Source organism: Zootoca vivipara, chromosome Z1 (assembly GCF_965207765.1).
Source record: "Zootoca vivipara chromosome Z1, rZooViv2.hap1.1, whole genome shotgun sequence".
NCBI classification, from domain to species: Eukaryota; Metazoa; Chordata; class Lepidosauria; order Squamata; family Lacertidae; genus Zootoca; species Zootoca vivipara.
Genome location: NC_142583.1, coordinates 42,716,511 through 42,731,675, shown reverse-complemented (window position 1 = coordinate 42,731,675; position 15,165 = coordinate 42,716,511).

Below are 15,165 nucleotides of genomic sequence, written 5' to 3'. Positions count from 1 at the left end.
TCCCATGAAAACTAATGAGAGCTGAGTCCTAATGTGCTTTTGCAAAGCCCCACATTTCCGTGGGGCTCCTTAAGAGGAATCCCAAGTGGCTTGGTGCTGCTTCTTTTTAATAAGCCTCTAAACAAATGAGTCCTCTTGTTGTTCCGGGAGCAGATTCTGCTTTGCATTTACTGGTAGATATTCAGCTAATACATTTATTGGCATGCAAAGATTTTGAGCATTTTAAAAAGGCAGATATTTCATACTTTGGCAGGCATTTTTATATTGTGTGCTTGATAGGCGCAACATGCTGTTCTGGGAGCTTCAGCAAGCATAAATCACAGCAACAATGAATAATCTCAGCCTGATTGAATTTATGGTCACCATCTTCTCTTTGGTAAATTCTAAATTCATGAACTTTTAAGTTCTTCCCATCTTTTTAAGGTTTTCCATCATCACAAATTCAGAAGGAAATAAAGCTCAGGGTGATTTTATGAATAACAGCAACAACTATCCTAGCACCACTATTCCAGAAGGCTGAATAACTAATTTGCTTTAGATTTCTATAGTTTAGTGTAGTTGCTGTTGGAGCATATCTGAAACAGATATGCTTTGGATTAATTGGTGCCTAGTAAAATGATTTTTTACATAATTGGCTGCAGATATTGCATTCTTGTTTCAGAATGCATTCTTGCATTCTTGTTTCAGAATGCATTCTTGTTTCAGAATGCATCTATCCTTTGCTCCTACTTCAACACCATTACATATATGAAAGCTTAAAAAGTGATTTGTGGAAACCTACATCATCCAGCCTTACATACGGTCCAGTGGATGAAATATGGACCATTCCATATAGAGATGGGAGAGAAATTCCATTAATTGTGCATTTTAATACATATTTAACCTAATCCACACCTCTCATAAGAATACATGAACCAAAACACAGCCATCCTTCAAAATTCACTCTTCTAATTTTGCGATACAGCTTTCCTGTGGAAAATGTGTACAAAACTGTATATATTAGGGGTAAGTGTATATTAAACTGAATATGGTGGAAAAAAAGCATACAGAAGTGTATTGCATTAGGGGAAATGGCTTGCAAATCTGTGTGCATCAGGCAAAATTGCAGACTAAAATCTTAGGATATATTCAAACTATAATGGTTTCTGTGAGGGCTTTTTAAAAAATTGCAAATTAATGCATAAGAATGGACAGAGAGAAATCGAAACTGACTGGAGTTAAGAATATGAAAGACATTGTAGAACCTATTTCTCTCATTTCAAAATGGAAATAAAATCGTGGGATAACGGGAAAGTATTCCAAGGTTCAGAGTGATTTCAGGGTAAAGAATTATTAAGCACAAGTCAACATATTCATAGCCAAACACAACCAATATACCTCATTCATTACTTTTCTTTCCTTTTTTTCATTTTATGCTGGGTAATCCCAAGGCTAAGGGCTTATCCACACTTACCTTTTGCCCTCCTCTTTCCAAACTCCTGGAGGCTGAGCCTTTTTGCCCCCAACCCAATATTTTTGGGGGTGAGGGCCGTTCCCCCACCCATGCTCAAAAAGTGCAGAGGCAAAGCACGGAGCCAAGTGCAGTACAGTTCCAGTAGCTGGCTCTTTCTCCTCCTGCTGACATGGAGAGGAAGGAGGGCCAAAACAGCCTCCAATTGGTGGCAGTGCCAGGAGGAAGAAGAGGAGGAGGAGGAGTCACCTACCATTGAAGCCACATGGTTTCCATGTTTGGCTCCACCTGACTCCACGCATGTGACGTTGCTCCTCTCCTAATTGTGCTTGCAAGTTTCCATCTTTGTTCCAGGCATGGTTTAAACCTCTGTGTCCTAGCATTGATTTTGTTGTAGTTGTTGTTGCCTAGTGAGGTTGTATGAGATACTTCCCGATGCTGGCTCTACTGCTACTGGTGGATGAGTTGACGGTGATGGTACCATGTCTTGGACTTCTAGTGTCCAAGGTGGCTGCCTCACCCTTCCTCCTGGGTGGGATGGACCTGCCACAAATATTTTACAGTCCTTAAGTGCGAAACTAGGCATTATTCAAAGGGCAAATTATTTTTCCCTGTGTTACTTACAAGATCTCTTTATATGGACATGCATGCACACCAGCTGCTATTAGATGTATGAGAGAGATAACTATAATGTATATTTTTACCTTAGGACTACAATATGATTTGATGATCAAGATCATTGATCTTTTGCAACCCCCATTCAGCCCAATTTAAGTAAAAATGCTTCCTTGAACACTTTAAAATATGTATTTTGGATCTGAACATAATAATGCCCATACCCAACGAATATCACAATTATACAAACCAGCCTCCACAGCAAAGCATGGATATCTTATTACATCTTCATTGTCTTTAGTAAGTGTAATACAAGCACCTGAAGTATTATACATGCAACATACCTAATTAATGTATTTCCCTGCAACTTTCTTTCCAACAGAGCCTTCCTTCGATTAACATGATAACCTAGGGCAATAACTGATACAACTCACAATCAAATTTGCATTCCTCTAAGATTCATGCAGGAGAGAGGGAGAGAGAAAAATGATCTCAAGTAAAGTTCTGACAACAGAAACTGAATTGTATTAAAAAAATATAGGGCAATGTTTTTAGAGAAGTTCTTTGGCTTTGAAGTACAAAACTGAAGGTGATGAAGATCTAGAGTTACATAGGAAAATCAGTATAGGTATCGAACCATTACTTTTACCCTTCTAAAAGTCCTTGAAATGTTGACCTTACTATTATAGTGAAAGAGGATTCGCCAGGGACTTGCAGACCTCACCCTAGTGCCTTTCTTTATGCATTCTTTGAAGGGACTCCTATATTTGCATTTCTGTAGCTGGTGTCAAATTCCATTACTTACGGTATATGTTAGGCATGCATGAAACATATACATTTAGTGGAAGCTGAACTATATAGAGTGAGCACGGTATTCATGATACTGTAACTTGGTTTAATTATACATCTTCCGGTGGTCTAAAGAACCCAGTCATCACTATTTGGGTGTTTTTTATTTACTTATTTATTTTAAATCATAAGGTAGTACCAAGGTGGGTACATTGAAGTAGATTAGAAGAAACAAAAATCTCAATTTTATATAATAAACAAGCCATAATAACAGGAACAGAAAATAACCCAGTAGAGTGAGTAAAAGCAGTATCAAAATCATGCCAAGGCATTAATAGCCCCTAAAAACCTGCTGAATAAATGGATTTAGAACTGGCACTGAAAATTCATCGGTGTCAGTGAGTCATATTTCAAGGGGGATGGAGTTTCATGATCAAGGCATCATCATATAACAGCTCCTTTCTTTGTTTGCCATATAACAGATTTCTATTGGACTGTGGACAACCAGGAACACATAAACTTATTAATGCATTGGCAGGTCAATATGGGCCTGGCATAATTATATATGAAGAGACTATCCTTCAGATATCTATGTCCTGAGTTTCTAAGGGGTGTGTTCAACTAAGTGTTTCCACCAGGGCAAGGATTTCCATTTGTGCAGTGGAACTTCCCGTCCCTCCCCTGTTTCTATGTGTGCACCCTGTGGTTTCTCCAAATCTGCTCCAGAAGGTGTAATTCTATTCATTTATTTATTCATTTTATGTTGCACCCTTCTGCCCAAAGGAGCCCAGGGCAGCAGTGTTTCAGGATTGGTGCAATAGGATCCTGGGGATTTGAACCACCTAGCAGTGTAGCAGCCACCTTTTGCACTAGCTTTTTCTGACACCACCTCAGTTTAGTTAAAAAAGCTAGTTTAGACCTTGCAGAGTTTGAGAGCCCAGGACATCAAGAACCATCTCTTTCCATATGAACTTACCCAGACCTGGAGATCAGCATCTTAGACCTATTTTTGCTTGTCCTCTCTAAGAGACATTTTCAGGATGACGGTGAGGGAACAGGCCTCTTCTGCAGTAGTCCCTCAGTTCCCATGGAAGCTTGCCTTTGTCTCCTTTTCAGCACTGGGCAGTTTGGGTATTACTCTTTTCCTTTGCTCAATATTAATGGTTAGTGGTTGTTTCTGGTGTTCGTTGTTGGGTTGGATAGGGCTGTATATCCTTCGATGCTTTTGGATGAAAAACTTTAGTATATTTGTATTGCTTTAATGGATAATTTACTATGTAATTTTGTATTTTACTTCTTTGTAAATCACTTTTGGACTCTAGTGTCACATAGAGCTTTTTACAGAAATACAATTGGGAGATTCCTAGTGAATGGGTCACATTGGCCAAACTATCCCTTTCTGATAATGCCCATAGCTGGTAAATAAGCTGGGGGGGGGGGGACCTCCTCTTGATGCTAAGACCAAATCTGCTCCAGAAGGTGTACTTCTATTCATTTATTCATTTTCTGTTGCACCCTTCTGCCCAAAGGAGCCCAGGGCAGCAGATTTGGACCACTTGGGTATTCAGCAACAATGATTTCACATGAAGCACCCACTGACAATGCACCTGCGCTTTCAAAAGGGATGTAACCCTACTGTAAGAGAGAGGGCTTTCAGAGAGCAGCCCACTCTGCTTACTTCCATCAGATGCATAGCTGCCAAGTTATCCCTTTTTTAAAAGGAAATTCCCTTATGCTGAATAGGCTTCCTCGTGAGAAAAGGGAAAACTTGGCAGCTATGATCAGATGGGAGAGCAGCAGCAAGAGCAGCAAGTCTGGGAGGGAAAACCAGGAACAGGAAGTGGTAAAGACGGGTCCAGGGCTCTGCAGAGTCCTGGAGGCTCAACTCCAGGTTGGGAGCAGGGAAGCAGGGGTGGAGCTAGCTTCAGCAGGGGCGGGAAAGGAGGGGGTAGGTAGAACGGCACCTCAGGAGCCTAGTTTGGGACCACGAAGGATCCGTAGAGCCAGGAGGAGGGGCGTTTGGATACCCCGTCTTAAAGGTTGGGTCAGAGCCCGCCAGACGCCATTGCGGGCTTCTGCCCCATGCAGAGCAGACATGATTTGAGACATCTCACCACTGTATATAGAATGCACAATAAAACTCTGAAAATCCGGACAATGTGTGGAGTGCTTACTCGGGAGTAGCCAACACCCATCTGTGACACCTACCATCTAACCAATTCACAGTCCTGGATGTCACCAACCCACAGGATGGGGTCAGGATTCAGTTTCAGCTTATCCTATGTAGGGTGACTAGATTCAAAGGAAGAAGATGAAACGTCAACAGGTTGAGTTTTTTTATCATTGTGGAATGATCCCAATATTCCTTCCCGTCTTAATTATTAAAGTTGTACCAGAGTCCTGCTATCCTTTCTTCTAGTAGTCAACATTAAGCAACAAGCATGTGGGCTCCCACAGGGTATACTATGCTACCACAATACATATGTATATTTTATCCTGCACAGACAACTTTCTTTCCCTTTCCCTAGGATTAATTCATCATCATCATCTGATCTAATGAATAAACAATGTAGGGCTGCAAAAGAAATACTTATCTCCTCACTTCTTTTTAATTATTTCAATGCTTTGGATTGCACAGAGCTCACCACACCGGAATGGAAGAATATTTTGTTTCAGTGCTGCACAATTTCCCAATTGCATTCTTTGGACTCACTAAGACCTTAGATGGAAGGCCACAGAGGCATGTTAATCGAACAGGAGGCTTGGTGGCCGATAAGCAAGAAATTTGATGCTGATAAAGGAAGAGGTACACTTTAAAATGGAAACTTTAACTTATTGCATATGTTGTGGAGCAGCTGTACAGAAATGGGACCAGATGGCCATCAGTGTTATGTGTGAGGTATATCATGTGATAATACACCACTTGCAAATTTGCTTCTGCTGAAAGGTGATGAGAAAATTGACATCTCTGTTCTGGCTATTTCATATAAGTGAGGTTGCAGTCAACTAATTATGAAGATCCATGTGAGTGAACTCGGCCATTGAATGAGTTTGTTCCATCAAAGAGCAAGAACAGAATCACTGATCTAAATGGGAAAATGTTAATATGTAAACAGGTGTTGATTGTATGTATACCAGAACATGTGGCATAAATTTATTTATAGATGATGCATGCACATGCAAACAATTTAGCATGTAATTAGATGACTGTGTGGATCCCTTTTTGTAACTTGGTTTACTCCTAGACCATTTTAAATGGACAGTGGTTATTGGATTGTCAAGTACCCCACTCTGTCATAGTTTGCTGCTGACATGTCCAGTTGTTGGCACATCATCCATAGGTCCCCCGCTCTCACTCTTTCCATACTTCCTGAATCACACCTGGAACAAATACATGGTCAAGAGTTAAATCCTGAAGTAGCTTATCAGTGAGCTGTTTCCAGTAGATCTCTCAGCTTAATCTGGTGTTTTCCTGGGCTCATTCTACCTTCATATCCTAGTATCTTAGAGAACATTTACAGACTTTGAAGGAAAGGAGAACTTCTTTAATTATAATAAGTATATAAAAGAAAAGGGAGATGATTTTTCCTGATTAGCTTTCACTGATATTTTTGAAGCAGGCTGTTTCAGGACTGCAGCTTTATACTAAACCACCTTTCCTATTGGATTTGTTAAGTGCTCTATTAATAAACCAAACTCAGAAGTAATGAAGGGTATAAAAAAAGAAACAAGTTAAGTGAGTTACTATAGCACTGTAAAGTCAAATAAGACAATGATAAGTAGTCAAACATAAGCTTAGCTAATACCGACCATTAAAATGTTAATAGTCCATATCGGGTAAAATAAAATATTAGAGAAAACTCTATGAATTATTCAATATATTGATTTACCCGCAAGGAAGTGAAATAAACATGTCTTCGGTGGTGATCTAACAAAAACAAATAAAATGTTTCAGTACACAACATATAGCAAACATTGTCTGCAGCTAACCCAAAGCACAGTACTGTCCAAAATATCACCATTTTCACCAGATGCATTAAATGGGCATCTATATAGAATGAAATGTAGTGTTAATAAGCAGCTGACTTGAGCCCAGTTCCAACTGCATCTGTGGTAATGGAGCCATGCATTGAATTCTGACACATTAAACTTACATTTTCCATTTCACTCCCACACATATTTCTATGTGTCTAACTTCACCTCTTTCCCCCATACAATGAGTTCTTTTAGTCCTAGCATTAGACTGTAGCAGAAGTAAAGAGAAGGGATAAAGGGTCACCACCACCTCTGTGGAGGAGCCAAGCTCCTTCATCCATCACCTGTCAGCAGCCAGTTACATCCTCTAGTCTATAGTAAAGGAAGAGGAAAGATGAACAGAATGGAGAAGGTTGGTATACTCTGATCCATAATGATCGGACAGCATTCTGTCCAAATATATAAATAGTGGAAATAACTGACAAGACAAAACTCAAAGGCGATTTGGAAAGTTTGTTGTGATTTTTCCAATGTAGAAGAGTACAGTGTTTTGATTGCTTTAGGACAGAAATCTCCCAAGTGGGTGCCTCAGTCTTATGCATTCCCCAGGGACAAATCCTGCTGGGGTATCTTGTGGGGACCACAGGCACCTTACAAGCAGAGAAATGGTTTTGGAATAGGAAGCCAATGATAACTTCTTCTTTTCCTTTTTTTACCATTTAGCTGTGTTTGAGATGACTTAACTGCTTAAGGAATATCTTGGGACCATTTAAAGAACAATCTTGAGTGAGAAGTTAACGTAAGTGTCTTTATGGGAATCATTACCGTCTGTATAGCAATCTCTTCTGAAATGCCTTCACTGATTCATTCTGAAGTTAGGTTTTTCCCACTCCCAGTCCAGTTGCTATGATGCTGGCCTGCCTTGCTACGAAACAGAAGGGTTGGTCTTATATTGCTATCTTTATGGCATTATGACAAAGGAGAATTTACAGGATAGTCTCCTGACTTGATCCTTCTGCTGGGGAGCTTACTTTGAGTTATTAAGAAGTCTGTTTTATTTTAAAAGGGGTGTTGGTTGGGAAATTACTTCATCTGTGGAGAATTCACAGGTTTGTTCACTTTTAAACCTGCGCGTAAGGCGCTGTGGTATTTATGGCTAGCTATGTGCCCCAGCTGACTATAAAGTTCAGTTGATTAGAGCAAGTATGCCAGAAATTCAGAATTAATGTGCAGATTTCCATATTATTTTAATAAAATATCTTTTATAAACTGTTACCATCCGCATTGTAGTAAGACTCCAATATGGCCCAGGAGCCAGTTTTCAGCCCTGAAGTTTTAAAATGTCACATATTTAAAGTTGACAATTCATACTATGGCTTACACTAAAAGGACATTTTTAGTTCAGCAGCAGTAAACAGATTTTTTTTTTTTCATTTAAGAATTAAACTCCTGATGGTGTTGATTCCAGTATGAGTTAATTTAAGAAAGATGCATTAAGAAACCATGAAACAGCCAAGTGTGGTGAGATGGGGAGCAATGGCATTACAGTATTTCAGTGCTCATCTGCTATGAGCAGATTCTTAATATAGTATTGGAGAGCAAAACTGGGTCAAAATTGCTATATCAAGATAAGCTATTATTACTAAATACCTCACTGAGCACAGCCAGAGGTGCTGCCAGGGTCAAGGGGGGCACAGATATGATGCCTTCCAGTTGCATGTGCCACCTTGGCCAACACTTTGGCCGACTCACTTTATATGACAGTCCCACCAGCAGCCTCCTCCTCCTGTTTTTTTTTTTTTTTTACACATTTGAGTGACAGAATTGATATATGTGCAACCCATCTTGTTCTGCCCAGAAATCTTCTCTTGGGGGTCACTGCTATGCAGGCCCATCCTAGCCATAGAGTCTAGTGGCACGGAGAACCACGGCGCTGGGTGCTGGAGGGCACTGGAGGGTGCTGGAAGGGCGCCAAGTGAGCGCAGGGTTCCGGCGATCTGGCCAGGACTGCGCTCCACGAGCTGAGAGGCTGCACCGCATCTCTCTCCTTCTCCGAGGACTCCGTGCTGCGCCTCCTTCTCGTTTCCCCAGCGCTGGGTTCCGCTCAGCACAGCGCCCAAGCAGCACTTGCTGGTCCCACGGTACGCGCGCTGGTGGCGAAGCTTGACTGAGTGGAACCCAGCACTGGGGAAACGAGAAGGAGGCACAGCGTGGAGTCCTCGGAGGTGGCCTCCCGCTGCTGCCGCGGTTCGCTTGGCACTCTCGGGTCCTTGGAGAGGCTCTGGAGGGGGGCGCTGGAGGGACCTTAGTGCCAGGGCACTGGATGGGCTTAAGACGGCCCTGCTGCTGTGCTTTTTGCCCCACCTCCTCAGTACTCTGGTGCCCTCATTGAAATCAGCCAACATACTTCTCCATTTTGGGAAAACTACTAATTCTAAGACAGGCTTCCTCAGCCTTGGCCCTCCAGATGTTTTTGCCCTACAACTCCCATGATCCCTAGCTAGCAGGACCAGTGGTCAGGGATGATGGGAATTGTAGTCTCAAAACATCTGGAGGCTGAGAAAGCTTGTTCTAAGAGATACTGATGGGAAGGAGGAAGGAGGGCATACATCATAATAGCTATGAAATATAGTATCAACACTTATTTTTGTATTTCTTCTTTTCTGTATGAATGTCATAAACTGTAGCCTAACAATAAGCTTTTCTACTTTTTCTTCAGACATGGAGTTTTTGACTGACCTATATGTGAATAGTGAATTAGATGTGGGCCTTTCGGATAAAGGGATACAAAAGCAGTCAGACTCCAGTTATGAGTATTTATCATGCAAAAACATGAGTTGACATGTAAAATAACTGCAACTGGCAAATGAATTATTGATTATATCACATCATATGACAGACTCTCGACTAAATACAAAATTAAATATTCATTGTAATCAATAAATCATATGCCCATTGTGGTTTTTCTGCATGTCAAGTCATATTTCCCTATTTCAGTGCTCATAGATCAGTTTACACCTCTCCAATTCAGCAGTGCCAAGCAACCAAGAGCGGTGTATGTTAAACCATTGTAATCTTAACTTTAGACCCCACTGGAAATGTGGCCTGACTAAAATTCCCTCTAGCTATTACCCAGAGGTTAAGTAACGGGTAGTGGGCAACCATGATCCCATTTTTGTGTCCCATACCCCAATCAGAATACCAATTTTGGGGAGTGGGGGATTACCATCAGGAAAAATGACAAGAGTTAATCCTCCTTTCCCAAGCAAACACATAAATTTTTGATCATATATCTCCCACATTATATATAATACTGTAGTTCGATTCTGTCACATGCTGCCCTAATTATATACTACCATAATGCTCCTCACTTTCCTGAGTAATAAATTATTCCAGGACTTGTGCTTACTCAGGTTTGGCTCCATTTGGAGAAAAGAGCACTGGAGACATAGGGTGTTTCTGTAATATTTGAGTTAAAATACACAAGTAGAACAACATAGATGGAGATGGGGATATACAGCATAAGCACTCCTAGGAGCTTCAAATTAACTGTCCGCCCAGGAGTTTCCAAGTGAGGTACTCCTTCTCAAGGTACTTCCAGCATTCTTCACTCCCTTTGTCTTTTTTGCCCCCCCATCTCTCTCTCTCTCCCACCCCACACCTCTATCAGCTCCTCCCTTCAGCTGAGGTATGTTTCCACCTTTAGAAGTTGGTGGCTTCAGGTCTGTCAGAGACTGAGTAGATGATGAGGAGTGGTGGGAGGTACCAGCTGGGAAACCCCCAGAGGAGAAAGGCTAGGAGCCCAGGGATTGTTGGTGAGACAATGAGGAGCAGTAGAGGGAGGATGGGGGTGGTGGTTGGAAGCTGAAGAAACAACAGGCTTATTGAGCAAGGAGGGCCTGTGACAGGGAGCAGCTCAGAGGATGGGGGTAAGAGGCTCTAGGGAAATCTCAGGAGTCTGCCTCTCCTACTGCAACCAGTTTCCCTCCCCTCTTGACTCCAAGGGTGCACAGCGAGATGTGTAGGGCAAAACAGAAATTACAGGTGTCCCAACATAGTTTTAGGCTGTTTAGGGACATTTCTGGCAGAGAAGACGACCTAGAGGGAGTGGAGAGCAGAGACGGTTAGTCCTGGCAACTGCTCTATAGGGGCAAGTCCTGTTGGGAAATATTGCTGAGCTGTACACTGTTTTCTTGAATAAAGAATTAACCATACTGCTAAACTATGTCTTGTGGGCTGATCTGCATCTGACCCAGCTCTGACAAGGACTTCCATATAGATTGGGAAGCAAGGCACAGACTAAGTTTCCATATATACCTCAAGAATTAGCTATACAATCTGAAGTAAAGGCTCCTCCCAGCATTTGCCCATTGAACCTTGCTGATTCTCAAATGACCAGGAACCAAGCCTATTTAAGAATTTTCTACATAGAGCTTAACCAAGAGAATCTGATGGTGTTTTAGCATTGGTTCATAGCTGCCAAGTTTTCCCTTTTCTCGCGAGGAAGCCTATTCAGCATAAGGGAAAATCCCTTTAAAAGGGGGAGACCTTGGCAGCTATGTTGGTTAGGCATATTCTTTTTGATGTAAAACTGTTGCTGGGGGGGGGGGAAAGTCCCCACCAAAAAACCCCCCAAAAACAAAAAAAAAACCTTGGTCTCTCCCCCCCCCCCACAATGACAGCCTATCATTCTAAAGGAGGGAAGTAACTGTTTGAGGTTAATTTATATCACATCAATCTGTATTATGTGACCTTTTCAGGATAAACAGAACCCAAAAGTGACTACACCAAAAAAGTCAATCTTAAAGCCAATTACACTAATAAGAGCTGATGTGTAAATGGGTATTTATTATTTAAAAAAGCAACACTGAAATAAGTCTGAGGGGCATTTAAAGGAAGGAGATGTCTAACTGCAACACATCCAGTAATGAAATCAGAGTCAGCCTGGTAGCTGATTAAGGTTAATTTGAATCACATCAATGTGAATTAACTTGGCCTTTGCAGAATGAACAACACCTTTGTGCCAACATGATCAATTAGTCCCTTTAACTTTATACATCTGCCTGGAAAGGTTAGATTTATTAGTTATCCGGATAACCATCCACGGATTACAATCCCAGGTTTATGCCCTTTGTCAGTAAAGCCTCCACAAAAAGTTTAACATAATATACAAACTTTGACTACACAATATTATATTTTGCCTTGCTTAATCCATGCTTTGAGGTGGAGAAGAAATCGATAAGAGAGTTCAATGTGTGCTCCACAGTAGACTGACCGCAATATTTCTCTTAACATTCGGAGTATGGAAAGTAAATGATAAGTATGTTCCTAATATCACTACTATTGGTGAGGTGTACATGAATGGCATATTTCAAAGCATGTGAATGCTCTTCAAACTTTAAGCGCTCCTTACCTTTTCCGGAAGTGTGGAGACCAGCATAGCTGACATTATTTCCTACATTTGTATACTGCTTAAGGGTGGGGCAGAATTAACACTGTTTTCATTTCTGGTTTGAAAACCTATGAAACATAAATGCTGAGTAACAAATGGTACATTATTTTCAAAAAGATTATATTACTGCATGTAATTTAATAGATTTGAATGTGATATTATTTACGCCTATAGGGGTGTGTGGGTGTGTAAGTAAAGATCCATTGATGAGTAGTACAAACTATATAGGTGAATGTCTGACAAACAATTTTTCATGAATATAATATTGCAGTGCATAAGGAATCAGATCAAACATCTACTTCCAGAAAAACATCTACTTCTGCTTCATTGACTATGCAAAAGCCTTTGACTGTGTCGACCACAGCAAACTATGGCAAGTTCTTAAAGAAATGGGAGTGCCTGATCACCTCATCTGCCTCCTGAGAAATCTCTATGTGGGACAAGAAGCTACAGTTAGAACTGGATATGGAACAACTGAGTGGTTCAAAATTGGGAAAGGAGTACGACAAGGTTGTATATTGTCTCCCTGCTTATTTAACTTATATGCAGAATTCATCATGCGAAAGGCTGGACTAGATGAATCCCAAGCCGGAATTAAGATTGCTGGAAGAAATATCAACAACCTCAGATATGCAGATGACACAACCTTGATGGCAGAAAGCGAGGAGGAATTAAAGAACCTTTTAATGAGGGTGAAAGAGGAGAGCGCAAAATATGGTCTGAAGCTCAACATCAAAAAAACCAAGATCATGGCCACTGGTCCCATCACCTCCTGGCAAATAGAAGGGGAAGAAATGGAGGCAGTGAGAGATTTTACTTTCTTGGGCTCCTTGATCACTGCAGATGGTGACAGCAGTCACGAAATTAAAAGACGCCTGCTTCTTGGGAGAAAAGCAATGACAAACCTAGACAGCATCTTAAAAAGCAGAGACATCACCTTGCCGACAAAGGTCCGTATAGTTAAAGCTATGGTTTTCCCAGTAGTGATGTATGGAAGTGAGAGTTGGATCATAAAGAAGGCTGATCGCCGAAGAATTGATGCTTTTGAATTATGGTGCTGGAGGAGACTCTTGAGAGTCCCATGGACTGCAAGAAGATCAAACCTATCCATTCTTAAGGAAATCAGCCCTGAGTGCTCCTTGGAAGGACAGATCGTGAAGCTGAGGCTCCAATACTTTGGCCACCTCATGAGAAGAGAAGAATCCTTGGAAAAGACCCTGATGTTGGGAAAGATTGAGGGCACTAGGAGAAGGGGACGACAGAGGACAAGATGGTTGGACAGTGTTCTCGAAGCTACGAACATGAGTTTGACCAAACTGCGGGAGGCAGTGCAAGACAGGAGTGCCTGGCGTGCTATGGTCCATGGGGTCACGAAGAGTCGGACACGACTAAACGACTAAACAACAAAGGAATCAGATGGCCCTTAAAGTAATTTAAACCCAAATTGTTTAGGGCCTTGAGGATTGACACAGCAACCTTGAGCAAGGCCCTGTTATCAAATAGGTAACAATATCAGCTCACCAACAAAGTAACATGTTGCCAGTATCCTGATTGAGGCATCTGGGTGGCCACTGGGCCATTGGCCTAATCCAGCAGGTTATTTTTACATCCTTATATGTTCTTATCCTCCTGATTCCATAATTATCTAATCTTTATTGGAAATTCTCAATCAAAAAGTTGTTAGGTGCCCACAATATCTGTGCCTATGTAGTCAAAGCTGCGAAAAAGACCTCTGACTTTTAACTCTTTTGTACAGTCAGCTATACCTTTAATTAAGGCTATCACAAGTTTCCACCCCCAAAATTCACCAGGCAATGTCATTATTAGTGCTGACATTACAAGGAGACCCACATACCAAGCCGCAGACCTTGACAATGGTAAACATTACATGATTTGCCTCCAGCTTTTAAAGTCATACTGTGGGAGAAGCACTTACACTACATTAAATTCATGCTCAATTACCATTAGGGTTGTGTTGAGTTTTCCTCCCCAGAGAATTCAGCATGTGGTAAGCTAGCTGTTTCCATACTAACCTAGGAGCAAGATGTCTTAGCAAGATGAAAATTATACACTGAAATACCACTCAGGGTGAATTTGTTTTACTGTTTACCAACTTTGCTGCCAAGGAAACTATGAGATGCTTTGTGACTTTTTTAGTCTCTTCCTGACATCATTGGACTAGCACCCGAGTCTCATCTTTTACCCTGACAACCTGTTTTCCTTTCTTATATCCCATGTGGCCTCTTGCCAACTAGCATGTCCAAAGTGGCTCACATAACAAAGCAGGAAAACAACACATAAACAACACTAATCAACAGCAAGTGGAAATAAATCAATAAAATGCAAAAGGCAGTAATGAAAACTCAAAATTAACAAGTCTCAAATGAGCCAGGGATAAATTTGTTCATTTAAGGGCTATATATACAGAACCTTAAGTGGAGCATCCTGTGCAGTTATCATCATTATTTCTTTTGAAAGAAAAACAACAACTCCATATGCAGCTGATATATCAGAGGCTCAGTGAACAAGAACCATCACTAGGTGGCGACAGTGGCAGAACAGGAGGCTACCTGATCTCCCAAGGTAGGGAGTTCCACATACTGGGTGCCACAAGAGAAAAGAAAATGTGCAAATGGACCTCAGATAAAGACCCCTAAATTACTCCAATGCACTTTGGTTTACATCTACACACAGAGTCGATGCAAACCCCTAATGTTATCTCAGTTGTATGGCAGCCCTAGCACTGCTGCTGAATGCCCTCCATGCCTATTTGATCCCTTCAAGCTGTTTAAATGTGGCAGGATATTTTTTTTTTAAAAAAAATGATTATTTGGATCCATTTCATTCTGGCTTCATGCCTGGTCATAGGATTGAAATTGTGTTT